Below are 13,039 nucleotides of genomic sequence, written 5' to 3'. Positions count from 1 at the left end.
CAATAGAACGTTAACACTTGTATGAATAATTAGAATATAAATGTATGAAAGTGGAAACAAACTTTAAGTGAATTTGTTGAAAAACTGCTTAAATAAAGAAAAAAGACATACTTACATTTTTAGGGCTTGATTATAGAGATGCTTCGCTTATAACATTGTTATTTGTTGTCCTCAAAATAAATATGTTTAAAATGGACATTTGGACATTCTTTTAACGATAATAGAATTGCTATGCTTTTTAAATTGTACCTAACTACTACAGAAATCACCAAAGTTTGAAATCGATAGGACAATTATAACATGCTTAAATTACCTCTACGGACGGACGGACAAACTGACGAACATACCACCATAATTATAGAAAAGCTTCGCTTTTAAAAACAAAGTTGACAACAAAGCCAAGACTAAATTTATTCCATTGTTCAGCTGTTGCTGAAACAATCCCTATTTAAAGAAAACAGTAAAAGTGTCGAACTATGACGTCAGAAAAAATTAACAATTAACCAATAAGAAGCCAGTATTCACTGTGATAAAATATATAGCGGCCTCTCATTGGTTAATTGTTATTTTTTTCTGACGTCATAGTCAGACACTTTTACTGTTTTCCTATTTAAATATTGAGAAAAAACTTTTTGTGTCTCAGTCAGAAATTATTTGTTCCTTTTATTAACGGAGTTACTCTGTAATTCACTTTGTCAGCCAGTCCATAACGCTATGGGGAAATATTATTTTCTCGGCTGCTATTTAGGATTGACGACTGATTTTTTGTGAAGATTCCTATGCTAACTAGCAGTATGTAATTTACTTTGTCCCTCGGTCTGTCTTAAGTTTCAAATTAAAATGATAATTCTATCATGTCACATCTTTCATGATTCTATTATTAATAAGTAACAACAGTATACATAGCATCATATTGTAAACATTGATGACAACATCCATGTGTAGCGAAGCACAAGAAATCGTGGATGGGAAACGTACAAGTAGATTTAAAGTTTATTTATTAAAATCAAGAATAGATTAATTAGAGAAAATAACCACAAAATCTTGTTTTATTTTGCATTATGACGACGGTCACAGTAAATTACATAAAAGATGCTCATAACAATGGGAAAAATTATTTTGATACTGATATCCAAAAAAAAGTTTGAAAATTGGACCAATAACACCAATGATATGGGGAAATATGTAAAACATATAAAAATAACCAAAAACCTGGTAAAATGCAGTCTGACCGCCATGTTTGTTTTCTTTAAACGACAGGATATTTAATTTTGATATCTCTAACAGAATTTTTTTGTTGAAAATATCCAAAAAAAGTTTGAAAATTGGACCAATAACACCAATGATATGGAGAAAAATGTGAAAAATATAAAAATAGCCTAAAACCTGTTAAAAAGCGGTTCGACCGCCATTGATGTTTTATAGTTAAATGTGCTCCTTAATAAAGGGAATGTTGTCAAAGAAAGTTTCAGCATTCTATCTATTATAGGAGCTGAATAAATCCTATTTCCCCCATAGCGAATAGACTAGGTGAATTATAGAGTAGCTTCGCTACTAAAAAGTTTCGCTGTTAAAAAAAGAGAAAACAATGTAGGGGAATAATTATGAAGTCTGAGAGTATAATTTTGAGACATTTATTATCATTTTTTAAAAGCGAAGCTTTTCTATAATTAGGGTCGGTCCGTCTGTCCGGAACAGATAGCTCTTTTCGTTAATTTCTGCATGTTAGAGTTTTCCTATCTATTTCAAACTTTGCATGGTTATTCCTGTAGTAGTTAGGTAAAATTTCTAAAACTCTATAATCATTATTAGAATGTCCGTACGTCCATTTTTAACATGTTGATTTTCAACCGATTAATCTGATTTTTTGAATGCTGATTCCTAGGACAACTAAGCACAATGTTATAAGCGAAGAATCTTTATAATCAAGTCTTATATACTTTGATTTGTCATCCTTGTTTTATATCATATCAACTGTAACAAATATTTTTATTTTATCAGAGAGATTTAATTAAAGGGGCAATTTTACTTTTCTTTTTATTTTACTTCAGGAAATTTTAATGTTTCAATTCAAATAATCTAGTTACAAAGTGGTTGCGCTACCGAAAATAATATGAAATCTGAAGAAGATAATTACACAGAAACAAAAAAAAATTATTGACATTTTCCCTTCTTTGCTGACTTGATACCTCGGCCCGGCAGGGAAAAGAAAAAGGGCCTTATACCTATAATTTTTGTTATACGTATCCGCGGACTAAAGTCTATGAAACTATATAAAACATTTTTAATTATTTGATTTTGCCAAATGTATAATACGCTCACTATATTTTTATAATTTTTCACTAATTTGGATATTTTTACGAGTTACTAACTGTAGTATTTTTCACCTAATCTTATGTAAGATTATTATTATTAAAGTATGGCTTCGAAACCGCTGGACTAGAACCGTTTATCAGCCATACTAAAAAATCATGTATAGCATCGTATTACAGATAATTTTCCACGAATATTAATATGAATTAAAAATTAATACCAGTTTGTTAGACTGGCACTTCGTTCCACTGGTTTCAATCTTATAATTTTTTTTTACTTCCGCGCAGATCTGTCTATAATACGATGCATTAAATAACTATTGTCACTAGTTTGTGAACTGTCCCTTAATCAGCGTCCATGACTTGAAGTGCAGAGCGCGTGTGCCACAAAATAACATTTATACACATTTAATTACAGGGTGCTCCACTAAATTTTAAAGTTTATTTCATTCAAAACTTTGATTATCCGAATTTGGCTATATATACGAAAATCTGATATTAATAATACAGTTTTGTCAAATTTTAAAATGATATATTCATTTCTGCATGATATAAAACTTAAAAATAGATTTTTGAAGAAAAAAAATTTTTGTTTTGAATTTTTGTAGATAGAAGGTTGTAACTATAGAAATTTATACTATTATAATTTTATTCTTAAGTTTAGAATTTAAACAATGAACCTATTTTATTTCTATCTTTGAACAAATTTATTTAACCATTTAGTCATGAAAATAAATCTTAATTGGAAATATTTACTGTGTTCACCCTGTAATATGTATATAAGATTATAATAAATTTTACATTTTTATCATGGCAAAATGTATATAACCATATTTTTTACCTAAAAATATAATTGAAAATAATAACTTTATTCACCCTGCAATTAATTGTACTATTTAAGATAAAATAGTTTGTCTATGCCTGCATTTATGAAATATTTTCATCTTTGAAAAAAATTATTTAACCCTTTCATTCACCAAAGCAAATATTAATTGGAAATATTTACAGTATTTACCCTGTAATTAAATCATAAATGTATTTAAGATAATAAAAGTATAACTATCCTTTGATTTTTAAAATAGTTTTATCTTTAAACAAATTTGTTTGATAAATTTTTTCACCAAAACAAATATTAATTGGAAATATTTACTGTGTTCACCCTGTAATTAGGTTTATACAATATTATAATAGTTTGACTACTATGTATTTTATTTTCTAAATCGTTCTATTTTTAAACAAATTTTAACCAATTTTTCACAAAAAGAAATATTAAATCATAAATGGAACTATTTACTGTGTTCACCCTGTAATTAATTGTATTTAAGATTATAATAGTTTGACTATCCTTGTCTGATTTCATTTGTAAACTATCATGCTTCAATAATTCTCTTCATCTCTTAATCTCATTCCATACACACCGGAGCTAGCCAGGGATACAAGGAGAGGGTAAAGGGCTATTAAATAACAATTCTCATGAAATATAATTCACAAAATGAAGTCTTTGGAAGCCTGACTTTTTTTGTGAGTGATAGTCAATGAATAGGATGTAATTCTTTAATTCAAAATTTTTTTAACAATGCGATAAACATACAAAGACTTATTTTGATTAAAATTGATATATCCCTGCATCTCTGGGGACAAGCTAAAACCTTTGGATAAAATAGAATTTCTGATAGATTGATTTTAGAAATAATTAAATAATTGCTTAAATATATATTTGTCGTATTGTTGTCAACAAATAATAAAATGAAAATAATATGTTATGACTAATCAGTTTCGAAGCTTTGTTTTAAAAAAGTTTTTGAATAAATTGTGAAATTAGTGAAAAAATTGAGTGTAGGCCTTATAAAATATTAGCAGAAAAATTTATTGAATATGATAAGACATTTTGTTTGCAAATTTTTCATATTGGAGTGAAGCACTCTAGTTATCTAAATCTAATGGAAGGAGGTAATCGACGGAGTAAGGTAAATGAAGGGGAAAGTTATTTGTAAAGGGGTCATATTTTGCGATGTTAATTTAGTTTTTATCATATTTTATTTTCTTTCATTCAATCTAATAATATTTGCATGGATTAAAAAAAACTTTATATCATCTATAATATAAAGTAGAATGATGATTGTCCGTCTGTCCGTCCGTCCATCCGTCTGAAGCATAAGATCTCGGTAACCGCTGCACCGATGATTCTACTCTTTAGGAAATATATTTCTTGTGGTTGTTTTAAACTATTTTCTTGAGGGTTGGGACTCTCCCAACCCCACAAAACAACGCCTTCCCCCCAATTTTTGTATTGTTTAGGCAGGTACCAAATTTATTTATTTTTTTTTTTAGGCAGGCACCTAATTTTTTTTAAATTACCTCTTTTGCAAAGCTAGGGGCGAAGCCGCTAGTATCATATAAAGTAGCACCTAAGGTTTTTTGATTGTTTGAAGCGTAAGATATTGTTTTAATAATGACTGACCTGATTAAATCTATATTGTTTTAGGAATTTAGTTTTTGGATAGTTTTAGGCTATTTTTAACTACATAAAAGGTGTGCAAAAAATCTTACCTCTTTGTATAATAGGTTATATTTAAAGTGATTTTTAGTTAGTATTGAGAATGTTTATAAAATCTCACACTGCACTGATTTTGTTTTATTTGAATTTCATGGCCATTTTGTCTCAACCACACTTAAATTAAAGGGACAGTCAATTGTCTTAGAATATGAGAAGGAAGTAATTTATTATCTATTTTTTCTATTATTGAATAATTAAAAAATATTTCTATAAATTCATGGTACCCATAAACTACAATTTCATAATTGATATATATTTTTAATTATTATTTCCTTATAGCCTAGAGGAATTAGGTTTAAGTCATATATCATAAAATAGATAAAAACTTTTGATGGTTTATCAGAAGCTTCACTTTGAAGAAAAGCCTTGTCGATGATATATTTAATTTAAACACACAGACATCTTTTGTCTTTTAGGACTATCAAAAGTATTAAAATTATCTTAATTAGTTGATCGAATTTTTACTTTTTATTGATTTTAAAAAAAATTATACAATTTTAATATGCAAATGCTTTGTTGTCATTGTGATACTCATGTAAGTTTATATAGTTGTCCTATGTTTCTACAAAGCTTAGTGTCCCTTTCCAATGAAATTATAGGATTCATTCGGGTGATGAAAATATCATCCTCACCAAAACCTTTGACAATTTCCTAAAAGTGTAATCTAGACCAAATCCTCCCCCTCTAATACCAAATTAATGCCCTTAATTGATACATTAAACAAGGATAACAACATCCATAAGCAGCGAAGCTCAAAAATTATGATTGTATATCAGGAAAAAATACTATAAAGCAGTGTCATATAATAAATATCGACATTAATAAAATAGGGAATTCTTTAAAATCACGCAACCTTATAATCATGAAAACTTAAAAATCTAGGAATAGATCTAGCACCGCAATTAATAGACAAATCTTAATGAAACTTGATGGGAATATGTAGAACATGAGCATAGTCAATCACTGATCATTTCAACCGTCAATCCTGAATAGGAATTGAGAAAACCATGGAAACCTACAAAATCTAGGAATCGATCTAGCACCCCAATCAATAAAAAAATATTAATAAAACTTTATGAAATATGTAGAATATAAAATTAATAAATCCCTGAAAATTTCAGCCCTTTATCTTGAAAAGGAGTTGAGAAAATCACGAAAACGTAAAACGTCACGGACGGACGGACATTCGGAATAATAGAGTAGCTTCGCTACTAAAAATAATAATAACGATTCCTGGAAAAATGTGCAGTCAACAATTATCAAATTTAAGTTTGGAATAGTTAATTTCTGCATCGCATTACAGACAGCTTTCCACGGATGTTAAAATATAAAACTGGTATTAAATTTATGATTTTTATTTTATTATTCGTGGAAATTTGTTTGTAATACAGTGCTGTACATGCTTTTTTAGTATGACTGAAAACCGGTTCTAATCCAGTCGGTATTAATCGGTTTTGAATCAATACTGTAAATTACTTACATTGATGAAGTGACGAACGTAGTCGTACACACGCTTTTAAGCAGCTAGCTGTGCATTTCAGGACATAGCCGATGTCAAGACTTTGAATTTCCTATTTTGTAATTTGCAGCTAAAATTATTTGCAACTAAAAGACATCCAATAATTTAACAATGAAACGCTTGATTGGTTCATTTTGAATGTAATTTTGGAAATTCAAAAATAAGTTAGCCACCTTTAAAAAGATCATTGCCTAATACTATGTCTTAATATTCAAGTATATATATGATTGAAGTACATTGAAGTGTTATTGTAGGTTACGGATCACTGGTTTTATACTTATGAATATAGAGAGAATTTTCCTTCATTTTGATTCATACTATCAAATTTTTCTAGAGGCTTTGCCCCTAGCCTCTAGGGGCTTTACCCCAAGAGGTTTGATCAACCTAATTTTTCGTATTTTAGATTTAAAAGAAAAATGAAAAAAAAAAAATATTTTTTTTTGCGGGGGGGGGGGTAATTTTTTTTCGGGGAGGGGGGTGAGTCGACCGCACTAATTTAATTTTAGTTTTAAAAAGAATTTTTTTTGTAAGGGAGGATTTTTCATTTTTTGGGGGGGATAACTATAAACCTTCCCAGGACCTATGGGAGCTACCCTATAAAGGACAACCCAATCGGTTCAGCGGTTTGCTAGATCTTTTGGTACAAACAGATAGACAGACAGACAGACATCGTTCTACTTTGTATCATAGATTAATCTAATTAATAAAAAGAAAAAAAATATTAAAAATACAGCATATTTAATACAGGAATTATGTTAAAAAGTTTTAGGCGAAAAGGCGATTCTTATAAGCATAAATTTACTCCCCAACTATCTGGCCCCTGTCTTAGGGACCTTTTCATCTGCTAGCAAATTGCTTTCTGCTCTTTTGTAGAGACTTGGCTGTGATAATACTTACGATGCTATTGGCTATTATTCAAAGACTCAATTGAAAGAAGTCACAGGGTCCACAGGGTGGGGGCATACAGTTATATAACCCCTTACCCTCTATTATTTTACTTTTATTCTGGGAACGAATAAGAGATTTATTTTTCACAAAATATATAACTGATTTCTTTATCTATTAAAAAAAGTCTTTAAATTGATGTATGTCCCCAATGATGTTACGCAAAATTACCCCTCCTGTAGATTAAGTTAGCGGTTGAAACGTTTGGACACTCAACTTAATGAAAGATCAATTAGATTTAATAAAGTCCCAAAATTTTTAAGGCAACGAAAAAGTTAACATTATTAAACTTTTGGGACTAGACACTAGTGTAATGAACAGCCCAATGTCCTGAACCCCCTGTCTGATTGATTATATTTACTTGAAATATTATGCTCCGCTACGATTGGATATTTTAATCATTGTTTTATAAGATAGTCCTATTAATAACTGCTTGTCACTTTTTTGCATCATAATATTTGGTTTAATTTGATACAAGTTAAACATAATCATATACCATACAACTATTAAAATGATTTACGATATTTATTGTAAAAAGTTATAAAAACATTGATATATAAAAAAGTATATAATTTACGGCTGTTTTTGCTATTATATTTTTTTTTTAAGCGAAGCTTTTTCTATATTTAGGGTCGGTCCGTCAACCCGTCCGTCTGTCAGCCCGTAACGGTTAGCTCTTTTCGTTAATTTAGGCATGTTAGAATTGTCCTATCAACTTAAAACTTAAAATTTTGCATGGTGATTCCTGTTGTAGTTAGGTAGGATTTATAAAGCTTAGCAACTCTATAATCGTTACCAGAATGTCCGTACGTCCATTTTAAACACATTTATTTTTAATTTTTTAATAGCAAATTTTTATGTGATTATAATTATTCGATTGATCGATTTTTGGCATGCTGATTCCCAGGACTAACAAAATACAACGTTATAAGCGGAGCATCTCAATAATTAAGTCCTAAAAATGTAAGTATGTCCTTAAACATTATCCTGTATTTAAGCAGTTTTTTAACCAATTTACTTAAAATTCCAATTATTCCGTTCTGACACTCTACATGTGTTAATGTTCGTTTGTCCTACCATTTCAGAGCTTCGCTTTTATGGATGTTGTCATCCTTGTTTATATAGCAACTATGTTAAAGTTAGCAGAAAAATAGCCTAGAGCCAAGATGCAAAAGTATGAAACATAAACATTAAAATAATTTAAAAGAATAACACAATTGTCATTTTTAATCTTTCTTGGGATGGTTTTACTGCCCTGAATGCTTTTTAGTGCAGCCGCTAGTTGTATATATTTGGTGGTATAGGTTCGTTATGAATATAAATTAACTATAACTAACACTAAAAACGCCCTTGCAAAAAAAGACTTGGCGGTAAAATTCCTAGTACGGATACTGGATAGTAACACTCAACCCCTAACCCCCTAAGATTTAATCACTAAACAATAATTAATTAATTGAGATCAACATCAAATTTTGTTCATTGCAATCAAGGGCGTCCATTCTTTTTCATTTCTTTTTTTTTTTGGGGGGGGGGATGTAAAAATTCAAAATTCAGATTTTTTTGGGGGGGTGGGGAAATCTTTACATCATATAGGCAAGGACGTCCAAGCTTTTCATTTTTTTTGGTGGGGGGGGGGTAACGAATTATACACGAATTTATACCTTTTGTAGATTACAATTATTGGTTGAAACTTTTAGACACTCAACAAGTCTCCATGCTTATTAAGCCAGCGAATAAGAAAACGTTATCATAAGACTTTGGGGACTAGTGTAATAAAGAGCCCAATGTCCCCTCTCTCCCTGATGATAATGATATCATTACTATTTAAGTTTACATATTAACTAAACATAACTTTTAACAAAATTAAAAACAATGGGAGGGGGGGGGGGGCTGATTAAATTATTCACTGGTACATATAATGGATTTTACCAACCTCACTTTAAAAATTAATTTAGCTGAACGCCTAGTTTGCATAACAGAATAGAGATAATTCAGAACGGAAATGTTGTGTAACAGGAAATAAATAAACACACATACTAAACTCTACTCACTAAAGTAAATAGTGTTCATACAATAATACATGCAATAGGAAATAGATAAACACACATACTAAACTCTACTCACTAAAATAGCTAGTGTTCATACAATAATACATGTAACAGGAAATAGATAAACACACATACTACACTTTACTCACTAAAGTAGCTAGTGTTCATATGAAAATACAAATAAATGGAAATAAATAAACACACATACTAAACTCTACTCACTAAAATAGCTAGTGTTCATACAATAATACATGTAACAGGAAATAAATAAACACAAATACTAAACTTTACTCACTAAAGTAACTGGTGTTCATACAATAATACATTTAACTGGAAATAAATAAACACACATACTAAACTTTACTTACTAAAGTAACTGGTGTTCATACAATAATACATGTAACTGGAAATAAATAAACACACATACTAAACTTTACTCACTAAAGTAACTGGTGTTCATACAATAATACATGTAACAGGAAATAAATAAACACACATACTAAACTCTACTCACTAAATTAGCTAGTGTTCATACAATAATACATGTAACTGGAAATAGATAAACACACATACTAAACTCTACTCACTGAAATAGCTAGTGTTCATATGAAAATACATGTAACAGGAAATATATAAACACACATACTAAACTCTACTCACTAAAATAACTGGTGTCCATACAATAATACATGTAACAGGAAATAGATAAACACACATACCAAACTCTACTCACTAAAATAGCTAGTGTTCATATGAAATTACATGTAAATGGAAATAGACAAACACACATACTAAAATAGCTAGTGTCCATACAAAAATACATGCAATAAACACACATTCTAATCGCTACTTACCAAAGTAACTGTGTCCATACAAAAATACATATAACTGTAATTTAGATCGCAAAAACTAAATTCTTCGTACTAAAATAGCTAGTGTTCATACAAAAATGCATGAAATAAACACACATGCTAAACTCTACTCACTAAAGTAACTAGTGTCCATACAATAATACATGTAACAGGAAATAAATAAACACACATTCTAAACTCTACTCAGTAAAATAGCTAGTGTTCATACAATAATACATATAACAGGAAATATATAAACACACATACTAAACTCTACTCACTAAAATAGCTAGTGTTTATACAATAATACATGTAACTGGAAATAGATAAACACACATACTAAACTTTACTCACTAAAATAGCTAGTGTTCATACAATAATACATGTAAATGGAAATAGATAAACACACATACTAAAACTCTACTCACTAAAATAGCTAGTGTTCATACAATAATACATGTAACTGGAAATAAATAAACACACATACTAAACTCTACTCACTGAAATAGCTAGTGATCATACAATAATACATGTAACAGGAAATAGATAAACACTCTACTTACTAAAATAGCTAGTGTTCATACGAAAATACATGTAACTGGAAATAGATAAACACACATACTAAACTCTACTCACTAAAATAGCTAGTGTTCATACAATAATACATGTAACAGGAAAGAGATAAACACACATACTAAACTCTACTCACTATAGTAACTGGTGTCCATACGAAAATACATGTAAATGGAAATAAATAAACACACATACTAAACTCTACTTACAGCTAGTGTTCATACGAAAATACAAGCAACTGGAAATGAATAAACACACATAAAAAAACTTACTAAAACCTACTAAAGTAACAGTTGTCCATACATCATAGAAAATAGGTAAAATTTTCAATTTGTAAAATTTCTTAATTTTAAATCCTGTAATTTGAAGTCGCGTTTGTAATTACTTTTTAGTGGGCCAATTGATAAATTTATGCTGTTATGACATTAATGACAATTTAAGAAGGACAAAAATTCTCTTTTATTTTGTTTTGTTGTTTTGTGTGACAACCCGAGTATCCTGTATTGACGAGATGATAAGCTATATTTCTACATGAACAATACATCAGGGAGAAAGGGTACATTGGACTATAGGTAAATAATAATCAAGTATCCAAAGTTTTAATAACATAAGTTGGCTTCAACACTTTGGGTACTTTGATAATTGAATCTTTTTTGGGTTGTTTAAACTAGCAACCTTTTCAACAAATTATTTTAATCTTTAGAAAAGGTGATTTAGTTTAGCAGAATTTGGATGTTCATTAATTTATAGTCCATTGTCTTTTCCCTTAAGATCCCTGCCAATACATGCACTATTATTCATAGGGTTTCGCTAAAAATATTACTTGCTACAACGAAAGAAGAAAAATTATGTTGTTATTTTGTGATAATTATTTTTATCAAAAATGCTGATTGTTAAAACATTGTACTTGTTTTGATAGTAGCAAAGATACTCTAAAAATCTATTTGTCTGGCCGTCAATCCTTAACGCTCTGGGAAAAGTGATTTTCTCAGCTTCTTTTTAAGATAGACAGCTTACATTTTGTGTAATGACTCCCTGTACCAATTAGCATCCAGTATATAATTCACTTGATTTGTCTGTATGTCGGTCAGGCTTTTCTAGACATAGATACTTATTTTTATAAAGGTTTCGTGATGTTTATAATTGTTTCACGTATCTCTTTCTCACTCACTTTAACCGTGTGTCCATCTAGATATTTATCTGCTTCGCCACTTTTGGCTATTGTCATACATGTCTGTATAATGGGAGGCCAGAAAAAAGTTGATAGGTGTTAATGTGCGTTGCAGTTTGATCAAATACAATAGAAATTATTATTTGATTGCTTTAAAAGAAAGATATAGGGTATCATTACCTATGTCCTACATGTAATTAATAGAAACATATTTAGAAAGTCAAACTTGAATACACAATGATACAAAGCAATATAAAATAATTTGATGGTCATTATTTTTCAGTTTATGACAAGAAGACCTTTTATAGGATATCAGAAGATTTTAGAAAAGATGGAAGTTGGCTGTAGATGATATATAAATTAGTTGCCATCTGCTTGCTATTTTTATTTAATCATTAGTACATGTGGTTATTAAAAACTCCGACATTCTATGAAATTCTATTGCTAATATACAACACTTAATCAGGATATTACGGATTAAATATATCAGAATACACTTTTATACTTTTAATCAGTGTCATTGTATACCTTTTTTTTTACATTAAAAAAACATTCATTATATGGGCTTTTTTATCCATAAGTGTCCACGCAATTAAAATCTAACAAAATTAATATAGAATATACAATGGAAATTACGACAGGGGAAAATTAGTGTTAATTTATCTTGCTAACATGGAACTCTTTTGTTGGTCAGTCTGTTCATCCAGTAAAAAGGGAGGGGATGGGGTTATGGGGATGGAAGGGAAGGAATAGTGGTTTTAGCTTATCAGAGTACATGAAAATCTGGTGTTGGATCCAAGTAATAATATATCCATTTCTAATAATATTAACAAGAGTCTCGGAGCCGGCTCTTTATTCAGGTTGTTCTTGTTTTTGAGATGAAATAATTCCTGGCAGGAGTTGTAATAAATCACTTTTTTCAGTATGGCTTCGAAACCATTAAATATCTGCTAGATTAAACTGTTTCTTAGCCATGCTGAAAAATCATGTTTAGCAACGTTTTACTAACAAGGATTAAAACCATTTTTTTCATGTAACAGAGCTGGTTTTAATCTTAAATTTT

Source organism: Acartia tonsa, chromosome 8 (genome assembly GCF_053477335.1).
Source record: "Acartia tonsa isolate MP-2025a chromosome 8, ASM5347733v1, whole genome shotgun sequence".
Classification (NCBI taxonomy): Eukaryota; Metazoa; Arthropoda; class Copepoda; order Calanoida; family Acartiidae; genus Acartia; species Acartia tonsa.
Note: the sequence above shows the minus strand (reverse complement) of the source record.